This window comes from Myodes glareolus, chromosome 7 (genome assembly GCF_982192425.1).
Source record: "Myodes glareolus chromosome 7, mMyoGla1.1, whole genome shotgun sequence".
Classification (NCBI taxonomy): Eukaryota; Metazoa; Chordata; class Mammalia; order Rodentia; family Cricetidae; genus Myodes; species Myodes glareolus.
Genome location: NC_142032.1, coordinates 101,679,630 through 101,697,262, shown reverse-complemented (window position 1 = coordinate 101,697,262; position 17,633 = coordinate 101,679,630). Strand labels below are relative to the sequence as shown.

Below are 17,633 nucleotides of genomic sequence, written 5' to 3'. Positions count from 1 at the left end.
GGATATATGTCAGTTGGTAGCATGCACAAAGCCCTGGTTTTGCATAAATGAGATGTGGTGGAAAACCAGGATAAAATGGTTGTATTGTTGTAATTCCAATACTCTAGAATTGGCAGAAAAATCAGAAATTCAAGGTAATTCTTGGTCACACAGAGAGTTTGAGGCCTGGCTAAACATGTGAGACTTCGTCCCATTTTGTGGGAGTGACTTGGGGAGACAGCTCAGTGTGTCAGAGCTGGTGCTATGTAAGAATGGTAAGTGAAGTCTGTACCTCTGGTGCCCGTGTAAAAACCCAACACCTGGAGGATGAACGGTGGGTATGTTGAGGCTTCCTAACTGCCAGCCTTGCCCCAGGCTCAGTGAGAGACCTTGTTTGAAGAGAATAAGATGAAAGGTGATAGAGAACACAGCTGAAGTCCTGCTCTGTCACATGTATGTGCATGCACAGGCAACCTCCACAAGCATGTGAGTATATTAACACAGACACCAACCCATACACACACACACACACACACACACACACACACACACACACAACTTTCAAACTTTACTTTCTAAGCTGTGTAACCTGAATAAGAGATTTTGAAGGACTGGAGAGGGGGAGTCTGAAGGCCATACAGTGAGGTCCTTAGGTAGGTTCATAATAATTTATCAGTTATTTTCATTTCCTATGATATATCGAAAGTTTTAATGAGTAATGATGAGAGCCTGGCGAGAGGACTCAGTGGTCCAGAGGACATAAAATTGTTACTGAGTTTCCAAGTTTAGTTACAGCACCCATGGTGAGGGGACCACAATAGGCTGCACATAACTCCAAATCCAGGGGACCCAATGACTGTGGCCTCTGTGGTCACCTGCACTTGTAAGCACAGCCCCACCCACTACACACTCTCACATGCCAAGTAATCAAAAATAAGATGCTACCTTTGAAAAGCACATAATGACAATAAGCACGTGTCCTCCTATCACCAGCTTATTTGATTTGCAGAGGTATGTTTTCAGAAGACACGATTAAGCAATAGAATAACCATTAGTCTGTGTGGATGACTCTGAAAAACACGTAACTCCAGAGCAAGAAGTGTTTCCTTATGGTTTGTCCTAGTGAAGGTGATATCATTGAGTGTTTCCATAACCAGAAAATTATGTTGGATTTATTATAACTCTGGATCATATAGAAAGTCTAAAGGGCTTAGTCTCTTTCAGAAAAGATAGAACTATATCATTTAAGTCAGTCACATCATGTGTGGCTGGTCAAGTAAGGAAAACTTCAGGTAGAGTTTGTCAGAGTTTTCTGTTTGCCAGTTTGTGAAAACAGCTTGTCTACAGTGCAGAGATACTGAGTTTGACTTCGTGATGGAGCCAGAGAAGAGTGCTGCAGGGGCAGGAGTCGGCAGGTGTGGTTTGCAGAGCCCTGACTGGTGTCAGTGGAAAAACGTCTGGGAACCGGGAACACAGGCAAAGAAACTACTTACAGCCATATATCTACACTTCTTGCAGAACTGCTTCAAGTGTTATATAAAGTGGTGATCTTGAAACTAGAGAAAAAAGGATGCTCACTAAGTGAATATACATACACATATATCCACATTAAAACAATTAATGAGAGGTCCTGAATTTGAAAGCGAGCTTGGAGGAGTATGTGGGAGCTTATAGGGAGGAAAGGAAAAGATGGAATTATGTAATTATGTTATAATCTCAAACATAAAAGAAATAATAAAAAAAGGTTTGGAGAGTTGGTGGCTCAGTTAATTGTAGTATGTAGATTTTCTAGAGGGCAGTAAAGTTTGCTATTCACCCCGGATTATTTGTTCTGTATGAGAACAACCTCTTGGTTTCCTTGGCGTGAGCAAGGCACGCTAATGTAGTGAGTAACCACCGCAGTGAACATGTATATTAAACTAAGTTGAGTTTCACCCATGCAGAAAGGGTCTTTGGTAGCTTTACATCAAGTCAGCCTAAACACAGATAGTCCTGAGTTCTGTGTCCTAATCACAGGAGCTTCTGCTGGCAACGTGAAGCTGCGGGAGGGGGGAGGGGGGTGCTTGTTTTGGATTTGAAGAGGCACAGCATCATGCTGTGAGAGGACCACGTGCATGGGACTGAGGTGGGGCTAGGATGCAGGAGTCTCCTCCTCCAGTCGCTAGGCAGCAGGAAACTGGAGACCTCAAATTTGTACCACAAAGATTTAATTTCTGCCCATATTCTGAATAATCTCCGGAGAGGACTCCAGTTCCTGGTGAAGATTGTCTGTGATGAGAAGTCAGGCTCTGCCCTGTTAGATCCTGAGTTGAGAAGCTTATTTTGCCTCATTGTTCTTATTTTGAATTACAGATTACATTCCTTCACACTTGCTGTTAAGCTGCACCCTCATTAGAAGCTCACTGGGGAGACTGACCTCTGTGTGCTCTGCAAAGTAGCAACAGAGCTTTGATTAATTTGAAGACCTGCTTACAGAATAGTGGGTTTCATTGTGCTGTTTTCATATGTGGTTATCACATTCACTGGTTCCCTTTTTATATCTGTGATAGCCTCTTTCTAATATTTTGCTGTATATATATTCCCAGTGGTTAGCATAATCTCAGCCTCAGAGGCAGAAGCAGGTGAATCTCTGAGTTGAGGCCAGCCTGGTCTTCATTTTGAGTTTCAGTATAGGTTACACTGAGAAACACTGTTTGAAAAACTAAAAATATTTTGTTCTAAAACAAAAACAAAAAACAAAAAACACATTGTGTATATTCTAATAGAAAGCATGATATTTATTTTTCTTAACATGTCTTATTTTTTTATCATGATGATTTAAATTACAATAATTTCCTAGAAAATTATGTAATTGTGTTCTTTGTGGCTGAAGAAAGCTCCTATGTGAGGTTACAGAGATGGCACAGCAGCTGTAGGCATACACTATTTTGTAGAGTATTCGGGTTTAGTTCTCCGCACTGATGTGTGGCTCACTGACCTGTTGTTTCCGCTTCTGGGGAATCTGTCACCACAAGCTTCAGGCTTCAGTGACCACCTGTACTCATGTACTCAAATCCATCCTCTGACACACACACACACACACACACACGGACACATGTAGGCACAGATGTGCACATGTAAGCATGTGTGCACACCTTCACTAAAAACTCACTAGTTATAAAAAAACCTCATGTATATATGCTGTAGTAGCAGTGGCTTGTTCTATGTGTGTGGAAACTTGCAGAAAGAATCAGAAAAGTAGGTTAAAAAGAACTTAAAGGGGGAAGAGATTAATGGGTAAACGTTGTCTAGTCATACTTAGATTAGTATTCCTGTCCTTTTCTCAGTTTTCTGACAGAAAGGAAAGTAGGTAAGAAGAGACACATAGGGAATGATGTAGGAAAAAAATTATATAATCTTAAACTTTAATTTGTTAACCTAGCTGCAAACGACTCCTATCAACAGAACTCTGCTGAGATCTCCACAGATGTTAGCAGCCTAATTGTCACAGAATCCCACGGATCAGGGGTAACACTGTCCTGTTAGAGATGAGGAAACTGAGGCACTGTGCAGTTCAGCCATTTGTCACACTGCAAATGTCAGAGCAGTTGAACCCACTCAAAGTTTACAGCATTCCATCGGAAGACCTTGGCTTCCAAGGCAGCATAAAAGTTCAAAATGCAAATTTTAATAATATTTATACTGAGCATTCCCCATACTCCATTCTGGTTGTGTGTCCTAATTCCATACATACACTATGTTTGAAACTGCTCAGGTACAAATGTAACATTGTAAATGAACCAAAAGAATCATTGCATTTGCTGCTTGCTATCCATATAATTTTAAATATCTTTTAATTGATTTTTATTTTTAAGAAGAAATAAGCAAACATATTATTCATTATTTATTAAATTTATGGATATAAATAACATTGAATGCCCTTGTCTTCTTATATTATTATTTGCACTGTTTGTATAACCAGAGGGTTTCAGCATGGCACAGCCATGCAGGCACACAGTGTATTTTAATCAGATTCTCTCTGTAACTGCCTTCTCCCTTTGCTGCTACTCTAGTCACAGCCTCTAAGATACACATCTTATGCTCTGTCTTATGCGTTCATATGTTTCTAGAGACGCATACAAGGGAGAGAACACATGTGGTTCTCTCCTTTCCTAGTCTGGCTTAATTCACTTAATATATTATTTTTGTATAAAGTGTCATCCTTATGTAATTCTTCATTTCTTGACTTTGGCCCCTTAAAGGAGTATTCTCAGTTGACCTCTCAGTTTTCTTCCTCCATTTTGATAAGCTATTTCAATGGCTATTGTCTTTCAGAAATGTTTACAATGTTTACTAGTGAAGTGATCCACTTTGGACTGAGTGCATCATAAATCAATCTATATTATCATTGCAGGATACTTAACTGAAAATACTGATTTGAATTGAATATGTCAACTCTCCAGAACACCTCATCTTCTTCCATCATTTTCCTGCTCACAGGTGTGCCTGGATTGGAAGCCTACCACACCTGGATCTCCATCCTCTTCTGCTTTCTCTACGCAGCTGCCCTCTCAGGGAACAGCCTGATTCTCTTCGCCATTATCACTCAGCCCAGCCTCCATGAGCCCATGTATTATTTCCTCTCCATGCTGTCCACCGCTGACCTCGGACTGTCCATATCTACTCTGGCCACCATGCTGGGGATATTCTGGTTCAATGCCAGGGAGATCAGCTTCAATGCCTGCTTGTCACAGATGTTCTTCATCCAACTCTTCACTGTCATGGAGTCCTCAGTGCTATTGGCCATGGCTTTTGATTGCCATGTGGCCATCTCCAGTCCTCTTAGATACATGCTTCTGTCTTAACTGATCTTAAACTAGTAGCAATTGGAGCAGCAATTGTGTGCAGAACATTGATTCAGATGCCCCTGGCAGTGCTCCTGAAGAGACTGTCCTACTGCAGCAGCCATGTGCTCCGCCACTCCTACTGCTTCCACCCTGACGTCATGAAGCTCTCATGCACAGACACCAGGGTCAACAGTGCAGTTGGGCTCACCGCCCTGATCTCCACTGCTGGAGTGGACTCTGTCTTCATCATTCTTTCCTATGTCCTGATCGTTAGAACTGTCCTCAGCATTGCTTCCCCAGAAGAGAGGAAGAAAGCCTTCAGCACATGCATCTCCCATATTGGAGCTGTGGCTGTGTTCTATATTCCACTGCTCAGTCTGTCCTTTGTCCACAGATTTGGAAAACGAGCTCCACCCTATGTCCATACTCTGGTTGCCAACGCCTGTTTGCTGACCCCTCCTGTTCTGAACCCCATCATCTACAGACCAAGCAGATACGTAAGACTGTGCTGAAAGTTCTTCTTTCCAGCATGGCAAAGAGTTAGACGGTCACTTCATATGTTTTCTGCTCTTTGTCACTCTGTGGGCGAGGAAGGTGACTTATAAGGAGGTTACAATGTTGAAAACCATGCTTGTTTTGAGAATACCAAAGTGACAGATTTAGTTTCAATAAAGAATGTATGAGCCAGGAGAGAATAATGTAAACTGTAGATTTCGAAATATGTCAGTGTTTTCTAAAATGTCCTGGTACTTGTAGCATTTATAATGAAAGACTTGAAAACACTGATAACTATTTCTCACTAAATAGTTCCAATGTGGATTTTTTTCACATCTTTTTCTTATTGAAAAAGGAATGGTGAACTTACCCTTTCTTTTTTATTTGAAATTTTGGTACATGGAAGTTATTTTGCTAGGTGTTGCAGATATTTTACAAACCAAGGCATTTTTTATCTATATAATTTATACCTTCATGAGAACTTGAGTGTTTAGGATACATACACACTGATGCTCATTTTCATATAAAGGTGAACAGGTAAAAGTGAAACACTAGGAAGGCGGATGATGTGAAGACTGTGTTGAGTGTCACTGGAGAGAGTATGGGAAACTTAATGGAGATAGTTAAAGATGAGTCATAGAACTGTAAATCTTCAGTTGGAATGTGGGTGAAAGGTCAAAGTGGAGTGGATGGTGAAGTTCCCCCCCCCCCCCAGGAAAGGTACAAAGATCTAATGGACTAGTTAGACTAATTTTCTCATGCTCTTGAGACTATGTTGAATGCTATAAAATTAAGAGAAAGTTTAAGTAGATTATAGGAGTTACTAACTTATCCAGTTTTTATATAGGAAATAAATCCACCATAAATGTTTACTTTTTAAAAATTTCTTTACAGTTGGGTACTTGGAAAATTAATTAAAGATGTCTGCAATTGAGACTTAGTGGGAAAGAGAAAGGTAGTTTTCATTAATGAAGTGCCAGTGTATATCATGTACACTCCGTTCCTGCATAGCTCCCTGAACCCCGATGGGAGGGTTTTGATGAAAACATCCATCTGGACCAGACTGACTGTTCCAAAGTCTCCTACTCTGCTCCTGGCTAGCTGTGGCTCTCTGTGTTATTCCCATTTTCTCCATTAGGAATTTTTCCTGACATTGGCTGAGTGAGACACTGATCTATGAGTGTAGCAGAATGTCATTGAGCTGTCTTATTGCTATGTTTCTTTAGCACAATGGTTCTCAACCATCCTGCTGTTGTGACCCTTTGATACAGTGTCCCACGCTATGGTGACCCCCAACCAACCATAAAATTGTTTTATTGCTGCTTCTAAACTGTAATTTTGCTACTATTATGAATCATAATGTGAATGTATGTTATGCTGGATATTGCATATACAACCCCTGAGAAAGGGTCGTTCTACCCCAAAGGAGTCGACACCCACATGCTGAGAACCACTGTTTTAGTAGAACAATAGTATTTGATTCTCCCCCAGGTCCACGGCCTATTTAGTCTCAGGTTCCTGGGCATTCCTGTATTTTGAAAAATAGATTTAGTTTAAAAAAAAGTTTAGATTCATAAAAGATGTTTAGAGACAATGAAAGTTCCTGCTAACAACCCATTTCCATGACCAGTAGTGTCTTTGTATCAGTGAAGGACACTTTCCACATCAAGATGCCAAGGTGAACTCATTAGTGCTTATCACTCAGAATTCTCTTTGTGTGTGTATATGTGTTTAACCTAATGCCCCTTTTTATATCAGAATTATATCCAAGCATTGGCAGTACATTTAATTGCTACATTGTGTTTAGATTCTCCTGGATAAGGCTTTCCCATGCTCTCATGTTTTGTTACTGAATGTACAGTTTTTTGGTGTTTATTTTTGTTTTTAAAATTATTTCTTTTTTTATTGTTATCATAAAATAATTACACAGTCCACCCTTCTCTTACCTCCCTCCAAACCCTTTGATATACCCACCCTTGTTTTCTTTCAAATTCATGCCACCATTTTTCATTAATTTCTGTTATATACATTTATATTCATAAATACACAAATGTAACCTCAGTCTGTGTAGTGCTATTCCTATGTATGTTTTTTAGGTCTGACCATTAATATTGGTTTTTAAAACAGGGTCTTATATAGTTTAGCCCAGCCTCAGGTTTTCTATTACCTAAAGATGGCCTTGAACGCTAATCCTTTTGCTTCTACCTCCCAAGTACTGGGACCCCAGGAATATATCATATTTTCTTTTACTTTTTTTTCTCTTTTTTAATTGATTTTTATTGAGCTCTACATTTTTCTCTGCTTCCCTCCTTGCCTCTCCTCTCCCCTCCCCATCAACCCTCTCCCAAGGTCCCCATGCTCCCAATTTACTCAGGAGATCTTGTCTTTTTATACTTCCGCTGTAGATTAGATTTATGTAAGTCTCTCTTAGTGTCTGCATTGTTGTCTAAATTCTCTGGGATTGTGATTTGTAAGCTGTTTTTTTTTGGTTTATGTTTAAAAATCACCTATGAGTGAGTACATGTGATAATTGTCTTTCTGGGTCTGGGTTACCTCACTCAAAATAATGTTTTCTAGCTCTATCCATTTTCCTGAAAAATTCAAGATGTCATTATTTTTTTTCTGCTCTGTAGTTCTCTATTGTGTAAATGTACCACATTTTTCTTATCCGTTCTTCCGTTGAAGGGCATTTAGGTTATTTCCAGGTTCTGGTTATGGCAAACAATGTTGCTATGAACATAGTTGAGCACATGTCCTTGTGGCACGATTGAGCATCCTTTGGATATATACTCCAAAGTGGTATTACTGGGTCTTGAAGGCTGTTTCCTAATTTTCTGAGAAATTGTCACACTGACATCCATAGGAACTGGACCAGCTTGCAGAAATGTTCCCTTTTCCCCACATTCTCTCGAGCATAAGTTGTCATCAGTGTTTTTGATCTTCATTCTTACAGGTGTAAGATGGACTCTTAGAGTTGTTTTGATTTGCATTTCTCTGATGACTAAGGATGTTGAATGTTTTCTTAAGTGTCTTTCAGCCATTTTAGATTTTTGAGAATTCTCTGTTTAGGTCTGTACTCCATTTTTTTTTATTGGATTATGTGTTCTTTATTTTTAATGTAAAAACACTTATGAAAACACATGTGACCATTTACGAATGATAAACTATAAGCATTAAGAAGTGTTTTGTTCTCTCTCTTTTTATTTATTTATTTTTCCATTAAAAAATTTACACTTCTTCCCCTCCTCCCCATTTTCTTGAGTTCTTTGTATATTTTGGAGATCAGACCTCTGTCTGATGTGGGGTTAGTGAAGATCTTTTCCCATTTTGTAGGCTGTTGTTTTGTCTTGTTGACTGTGTCCTTTGCTTTACAGAAGCTTTTCAGTTTCAAGAGGTCCCATTTATTAATTGTTTCTCTCAGCGTCTGTGCTGCTGGGGTTATATTTAGGAAGTGGTCTCTTGTGATAATGCATTTAAGTGTACTTCCCACTTTCTCTTCTATAAAGTTCAGTATGGCTGGCTTTATGTTGAGGTCTTTGATCCATTTGGACATGAGTTTTGTGCATGGTGATAGATATGGATCTATTTTTATTCTTCAACATGTTGATATCAAGTTATGCCAGCACCATTTGTAAAATATGCTTTCTTTTTTCTATTTCATATTTTTTCCTTCTTTGTCAAAAATCAGGTGTTCGAAGGTGTGTGGATTAATATCTGGGTCTTCTATTTGGTTTCTTTGGTCCTCCTGTCTGTTCTTATGCCAATACCAGGCTATTTTAAGTACTGTACCTCTGTAGCAGAGTTTGAAGTCAGGGATTATGATGCCTCCAGAAGTTCTTTTATTGTACAGGATTGTTTTGGCTATCCTGGGCTTTTTGTTTTTCCTTATGAAGTTGCGTAATGTTCTTTCGAAATCTGTGAAGAATTTTGCTGAGATTTTGATGGGTATTGCATTGAATATGTAGATTGCTTTCGGTAAGATTGCCATTTTTACTATGTTAATTCTGCCTACCAAGAGCATGGGAGATCTTTCCACTTTCTGGTGTCTTCTTCAATTTCTTTCTTCAAAGATTTAAAGTTTTTGTCATACAAGTCTTCCATTTGTTTGGTTAGAGTTACTCTGAGATATTTTATGCTATTTGTGGCTATTGTGAAGAATGTTGTTTCTCTGATTTCTTTCCCAGCCCTTTTTATCATCTGTGTACAGGAGGGTTACTGATTTTTTTTTGAGTTGTCTTTGTATGATAACTTATGAGTTGTAGAAGTTCCTTGGTGGAACTTTTGGGGTCGCTTATGTAAACCATCTTATCATCAGCAAACAGTGAGAGTTTGACTTCTTTTTTTCTGATTTGTATCTCCTTTTGGTGTCCTTTTGCTCTGGCTAGGACCTCAAGAACTATATTGAATAGATATGGAGAGAGTGGACAACCTTGTCTTGTTCCTGATTTTAATGGAATCACTGGGAGTTTCTCTCTATCTAGTTTGATGTTGGTTGTTGGCTTGCTGTATATTCCTTTATTATGCTTAGGGATGTTCCTTGTATCCCTGCTCTCTCCAAGACCTTTATCATGAAGGGTTGTTGTATTTTGTCAAAAGCTTTTTCGGCATCTAATGAGATGATCATGTGGTTTTTATTTCTCAGTTTGTTTATATGCTGGGTTTCTTTGACAGATTTTTGTATGTTGAACTATCTCTGCCTCCAAGGGAGTAGGCAGGAACCAGAGATCTCTGCAGGACCAGGTATGAGTCTGGGACCTCACAGGGAGTAGGCCTGAGCAAGGACCTTGTGGGTTTGGGTGTTAGTCTGGGATATCAAAGGGAATAGGCTGAACCTGAAACCTCTCCACGTCTGAGCGTGAGTCTGGGACCTCTGAGGGAGTAAGCCTGGGCCAGATCCTCTGCAGTTCTGGGCGCATCATTTTATTTTGTACAATATCTCTCTTTGGAATTTGAAAATGTTTTCCTGTTTGACCATTTATCATACTGAAATCTAATCTACTGCTGTTTCATTCTCAGATTGCAATGAGGATTACCAAATGAACTTTCACTCACGTGACCCTTTCTTGTTATACATAAACCATCCTGTCTATTACCTCTTGTCTGTCATAAGCACAGACAATGCTCATATTTTTGAATAAATGGAAATATCAATGATTTCACTGAAATGTACATATATTAAAAGCAAGCATTGTTTTTGTAGATAAAATTAAGTCAATAAACTTAAGACAAGAACTGACATCAAGAAATTTCTTCTATGCTGAGTTTTTTTTTTTTTTAAATTTGGGTGTGTGCATCTATAAAAACAAGAGGAAGATTCATTTGTTAGTCAATTATGTAACAACAAACCTCTGAGATGGAAAATCAAGAGAACTGTGTAGATAATTCTGCCCCAGAGGTTGTTTTTCCCCCCACCAACTTCAATGAGGTGCTTTCTTCTTTCTGAGGTCATTTTTCAAGTCATCTTTCTACAGACAGAATTTCCCTTAAACAGAATCATGTTCTCAACCAGAACCTGTTATAAACAAAACTTTTCCTTTCATCACTTGGTCTATTTGTAGAGACTTAGTTTCTTTTCACTGTTTAGATTTTTTTCTATTCAACTATTCCCATGCATTTGTTCAACCACAAACACTTACTTTATATTTTCTTATTCTTCTATTTTTATTTGCACAATAACTTATAAGTCATAACTACATTAAGGATCTTTGTTCTCAGAAATTGAGAAGTGGTGAAAAGCAAGGCAAATTACCTGCATGCTGGCTTATTGCTGCCCAGAAATATTCTATCTGTTGTGCCAATTGCCACAGAACTGGATGATATTCGCCATTGCCTATTTAATCTCTTCTTTTAAATGTATGCGTACACAGAGGGCTAGATATAGTACACTGTGAATCTTTTGAAAAAGCACATGTCTTTTCACAGAGATTACTTTTGCTTCCTTCCCTAGTTTATCTGCCATCACACATCAGAAAAATTATGAGAAGGCCATGCATTTCTGTTGAAGAACAGGGCAACATCTAGTTCATTACTGATCCTAAATTGTGAGCTATGTAACAAAGACTGGAAGCATTTCTGTTCTCTCTTGTTATAGGATGTGCACCTTTCCCCTGTAGGCATCTGCTTTCTTCTATCACTAAAGCCATCCTTCAGCCAGAGCACTGTCTGCCCACCCTGCATTCTTCTACCTCACGGGCATCCTGATCTCTAGATTCATTCCTTTTTGCTGTCTATATACCATCACCATCTCTAGGGATGGCATGATCCTCTTTGTCATCATCACCAAATCAAGCCCCCATAAATCCATTATTTCCTGCCCATGATGTCCTTCACAAACTTGGGTCTGTGTCATGTTAGCCATTATGCCCACTGTCATCTAGTTTGAGGTTTGGGAAATTATCTTTTGGTAACAATATTTAATTTTTTGAAAATTTATATATTATACAGTGTCTTTTGATCATAACCATCTAGTACCGCCGCCTTCCAATACTCCTTAGTGTCCCACTTCCTCCTGGCTTTGAGAGAGTGTGAGAGCTGGCTGAAGAGGAGGAATGCACATGGCTTGCATAATATTAAACAAGTCAAACTTACATTATGAATGGGATAAGAGCCCCCAAGGAAGAGAAGTCAGCTTTGACGCCTGCATTGTCCAAATGCTCTTATTAATATCTTCATATTCATGTGATCTTCAGTTCTCTTAGTGATAGTCTTTGACCACTTCATGGTCATCTGCAACTCATTGTGGGATGCCATAATTTTTTCCTTTTTTATTGTTTTTATTGAGCTATATATTTTTCTCTACTCCCCTCCCTTCCTCTCCCCTTCACTTCTACCCTCTCTTATGGTTCCATGGTCCCAATTTACTCAGGAGATCTTGTCTATTTCTGCTTCCTACATAGATTAGATCCATGTATGTCTCTCTTAGGGTCCTCTTTATTGTCTAGGTTCTCTGGGATTGTGAATTGTAGGCTGGTTTTTCTTTGCTTTATGTCTAAAAGCCACTTATGAGTGAGCACATGTGATATTTCTCTTTCTGGGTCTGGGTTTCCTCACTCAATATCATGTTTTATAGATCTAACCATTTGCCTGCAAATTTCAAGATACCATTTTTCCCCACTGTGTAGTACTCCATTGTGTAAATGTACCATATTTTTGTATCCATTCTTTGGTTGAGGGTATGCCATCATCTTAACCAGTTCATGAGTTGCCACGGTGAGCTTTACACATGTCATCATGAGGACCCAGGCTCTTGTTTCTTTATTCCTGCCCTTCATGCGTCCATCTTCTTGATGGAGTCACATGCATCATCGTTCTTATGTTCTGATCATCCACTCTGTGCTCTGCACTGCTTTCAGGGGAAGATGGGAGAAGGTACTTGTTGCTTTCATCTCCCATCTCAGGGCTACTGCCATCCTCCACACTTGCATCATCTCTTTGTCTTTGGTGCAGAGATTTGGGAGGCACGATGCTCCCATTTTGTACATTTTCATTGTTGGTGTTTGTGTCTTCTTCATCCTTTATACAATGAAATTTATCATTTACACCACATCAGACATGAAAAAAATCAAAGGCTGTGTCAAATTTCCCTTCACAAGCTATTTTAGGAAAGCTTTAGAATCATCCATCTTTAGATGCTCCCTGGTTCAAATTATTCACTAGTGTAAGTAGTATATTATAGATTTTTACACTTTGCTGATGTGTGTTTTTCTCTCTTCTTATATTTAGTAATTTATGTCTTTATATTCTTAGATTAATTCATTTTCTAAATTATTTAAATTTTTATAGTTCTTTGAGATCTTATGTAATGAGTTTTGCTCGCATTCATATCCCTACACTAACTCCTTCCAGGAAAAATAAAGCCCTTGGTACAATGATGAGATTAAGAATAAATGGATAGACAGGTCATAGGTCCTCAGGGAGGACCCAGTACTATTATTCTGCTAAAGGGACACAGTAATAAATTAACTCCTAATGACTCATTGTTACGCTCAAGATTAGTGATGCATTTCCCAAGCTTCATCAGAGACTCTTCTGTTTGCAGTAGTTGATGATTATCTCAGAGACCCCAAGTGGGCTAGGTGCAGAGAATGAAAGACTGTAGAATCAGCCCTAGACAGAAACATCTTGTTCAGTATTTCCTTCTGATAGATCTGTGCCTGGTATAATATAGACCTTTGACCTTCCAGCACAGAAAACTTAAATCACTCTTTGCAGTCATGGGAATCTTACTGACTCTAGGATATAATGTAATAACCCTCTGATGTTTAATGCAGTTACATCCATGGGTAAAGCTAAAGTTCCATCAATTCTTTTTCTGATGGAATTGTATACTATTACAAACATAAATTTTCATAGTTGAATAAATCAATGATCTGGTGAGCAAAAGAATACAATTCTAATAGTTAAAGGTCATTGAGGTCAGTATTTGTATAAATATGTGTCTATAGGGGAAATCTATCCAGATAGAGCTAAACATAACAGGCTTAGATTGTTGAAATTGATCCCATAACACATGATATGTACAATTATTATAAGACGCTATAATAAAATACACTATATAAATATACTGAATTATGGCATTGAATCCTACAGGAACATGCATGGATAATAAATAGTAAAAGTACATCTGTCTGTTGTCATACCTGCATTTGATAACCTTCTTGCCCTCTGGGTTTTTAACTTTATGGGCAGAAAATGTTTTGTTCTCTGCATTAGCAAACCTGTTTTGTTTGTGTATGATCACTGCTCTGTGTTACCAGGACTCTTACCAACAATGAAAATTGACCAATTTTGAATACAAATGGCATATCAGACAGTGTATAGGTATGGTGAGAATCACAGAGCCATAGACAAAGAAATGGGCCACTTACTGCAGAGTGCCCTAAGGTAGGCGAGTCCTAAGAGATAAAACTGAGAAAGCTCAGGGCGGCAGCCCCCCCGTGTCTGTGTTGTGAATGTGCAAATGCACCTGTGTTAAGTGTTGAGGAATTAATTCTAGAGAATATCAACAAAGTAGATGAATTGCACCCAAACTTTTCATGAGTAGATGTGAGCTTACAAGAGTGAAAAAAGGGTAAGTGTGCTCTTGCCAGAGGGAACATGAGAAGTGATAAAAGTCATAGACAATTATAAGAAAAATCACACAAAAGCGTTCTTAGCGTGAGTCTGGGCACAGAGGGGGAAAGAGTGGATGAGAGCAGAAAAATCTGAGTTTCTTGGAAAGGATAAAGTGTTAGATTTTGTATTGCAGAGCGTCAAGAGCCAGGCATTTCCAAATATTTTATGAATAAGCAAACAGGCTGCTCTCCATCCCTTCTAATTCAACTCCAGCAGGATTCCTTTCCTTCTTTAGCATTTTGTTGGACATCATTGATTCCTTTCCACAAGTTCCACCCGACTCAATACCGAAAACTTTGCACGTTTTCATGCAGGTGTTTCCGGAGTATGCGTCTCCACCAGCACCCATTCCCATCTGCCATTATAGCCCACAGTGCTTAGATGGGAGAGGGATCAGTCATAAACCCTGATCTCTGTCAGTCTCCTGTTGTACAGTTTATAACGAGCAAAGAAAAAGAGTCTGAAGAACAATCTGCTTTTGTTTATTTTTCCTTCACCCTTGGTAACAAGGAGGATATTCACCCACTGAGAACTCCCAGAAAAGCCTTCAACTCCATGACTAGTGAATTTCTGAATTTTGGCAGCCTGAAAGTTCAGCTCCCAAGCCACTACCCAGGGTAACTCAGAGAATGCTTCTCCAGAGTGAGGACTGAAAGATTTCTTTAATAACTCCACACACAAGCTGAAGGCCATTTTTTTTTATCCTGCAGCTCTATTTCCCTTGGGCTAATTGTCTCTAATTCTTTTTAGTTCTGATTCTTTAATTTTCTCATGTGTCCTTTAAATACACATTTTGCAGAACCTCCCTTAAATGCACATTTTACAGGACCTCCCTTAAATACACATTTTACAGGAGATTTGAGGCGATAAGAAAAATGTTACAAAGCTACCTCTAAAGGTCATAGCACATTATTTGAATAAACAACAAGGGGCAGAGCCATTTATCATGGCAACACAAGGTTTAAAGGTTCCTGGTGGAAGACTGACCAGAGGCCAGTGGCCCAGTGCCCAGTAAGAGAAGCTGCAGAGCAATCTGTCCAGAGAGTCCGGTCTTTATCATCCAAACTTTAGCCAGTGGAGAATTGCCATAGTCTCTGAGGTTGCTTTGTATTAAGAACCTTGGCAGACATCCGTGACTTTTCCTTTTGCCTTGCTCTAAGGTAAAAATGAGCCAATTGCATGTAGTTTGTCTTAGACAGGGGAGAGATTGTTGTTTTTGAATTAGTTTGAGTATAAAGAACAAAGGAGGATTTTACGTGCCTTATAGTCCTCGTGGGACAATAGATCTAGTTATGAAGCATATCATAGGATATGTATTTTAATACATTTCTTATTTAAATGGCATTTTTCATTTATTTCTCAAACTTACCAGTTTCCCCTCCCTCTTCTCCTCAGGTCCCCTCCCCTTTTCCATCTACTCCCTCCCCATCTATTCCTCCTCCATCTCCATTCAGAAAGGGACAGGCCTCCCACGGCCTTGCACAAAGCATGCTACATCGGGTTAAGTCAGGGCAGAGCTTCTTTCCCTACATTGAGGTGGGGGTCAGGAAATCCGGCATGGGGAAGAGGTCACCAAAAGTCAGCTAAGTGCCAGGGAGGGTGCTACTCTCACTTTAGAAGCCTTACTAAGAGACCAAGTACCATGATTGTCACACACATGCAGAGGACCTAGGTCAGTGCCATTCAGGATCCCTAACTGTTGGTTCAGCATCCATGAGCTCCTGTGTCCTTAAGTCAGCTGTCTCTGTGTGTTCCCCCATCCTGACACCCTCATTCCTTTCTTCTGCAAGATTCTTGGAGCTCAGTGCAATGCTTGTCTATGGATCTCTGCCCCTGCTTCCAAAAGTTACTGGATAAAATATCTCTGATAACAATTAGGGAAATCACCAATCTGCTAATAATAGATGGTCAGTTGAGGCACCCTCTCCACCTCTGCTAGGATTCTTAGTTGGGGTCATCCTTGTGGATTCCTAGTATATTCTCTATATGCCAAAATTATAGAGCTTAATGAGAAATCATCTCCCTGATAAATGCAACCACAAGATTGCGTTATGATCATGAGATTACATATACACATCACATGAGATTATATACTACAGTGCTGGAATTGGGAGACACCAAGCTGCTTTTGTACAAGTGCTTTTTGTACAAATACAGACAGAGCAATGGTTTCAGGAGTCAGTGGTCCTAAAGGCCTGGCCTGGAGGGGATTCCTCTCCATCAGAGAATCATTTCTCTGGTGGGTTGACATCCAAATGCTTTTGTTATCTACTGCGTACTCTGACACTAAATATTTGTATAAATTCCAGATTTTTTTTCTCTCCTGTACTTCAAAGTTTGACAATATATTCTATGATACTTCCTCTTTCAATTGCGTCAATGATAGATAATCCCTTTCCACCACCCATCAGAAAATGCTGTCCTCTGCCGTGTAAATTGTGGTGTTATAGAAAGCTTGACTTTCCCTATCCCCTCGTGCAGTCCATATTGTCCTCTTGAGATGATCTAGTTACGACCATGGCTTTGAATAACACACATCGATCTGACTCATAAATCTGCTCTCTAATGATAGCATCTCCTAACTATGTATTTCAAAACTTAGCAGAATCAAGGAAGGGTTAATCATGAAGGCAACAGTGAAATGTGAAACAGGGTAGGAGGTACAATCTGTGTTTTAGAGAAACCCAAGCCACAGTTGGAGAACAAATAAAAGCTCATTCCTCAGATACTACAACAGAACTCAATTCCTTCCCCACCCCAGATCTGGCTCTTCCCAGTTTCTTTCACTTATCTGCAAGTGGTATTAGGGTATATTAATCCTCTTATTAAATTTATCACCCATCACCTTGTCTCATATCTCTGTCTCATTCTATTAAAATATTCATTTATCGTGTTTTCATTATTAACTCTAGTTCTCCAATGTCTGGGATGATAGACAAAAGTATTTGAGGTTATATTTTAACACATATTTCTGTTACGTTAAAAATCCACCAGCTCACATTAGAGATTAACAGGCCACTAAATGTTCCTGACATTATTCTGTAACTTTATTTTTTTTCTCACTGAGAGAAGATTTTACCATGTAACCCATAGCTAGCCTCTAATTCAAGATGCTATTGCCTTGGCCTCCTAAACTATGAGATTACACATATTCCTCCTCATTTCAGAGCCCCATCCTGTTCAGATCTGTCAGACTCACCTCTCCAATCACACAGCTTC

At 39.2% G+C, this 17,633-nt stretch overlaps 1 pseudogene; it reads left to right on the top strand.

Annotated features, from left to right (window-relative positions):
* The first annotated feature begins 4,406 nt into the window (after window positions 1-4,406).
* LOC125397333 (olfactory receptor OR51C1-like) lies at window positions 4,407-5,349 on the top strand (annotated as a pseudogene).
* The last annotated feature ends 12,284 nt before the right edge of the window (window positions 5,350-17,633 follow it).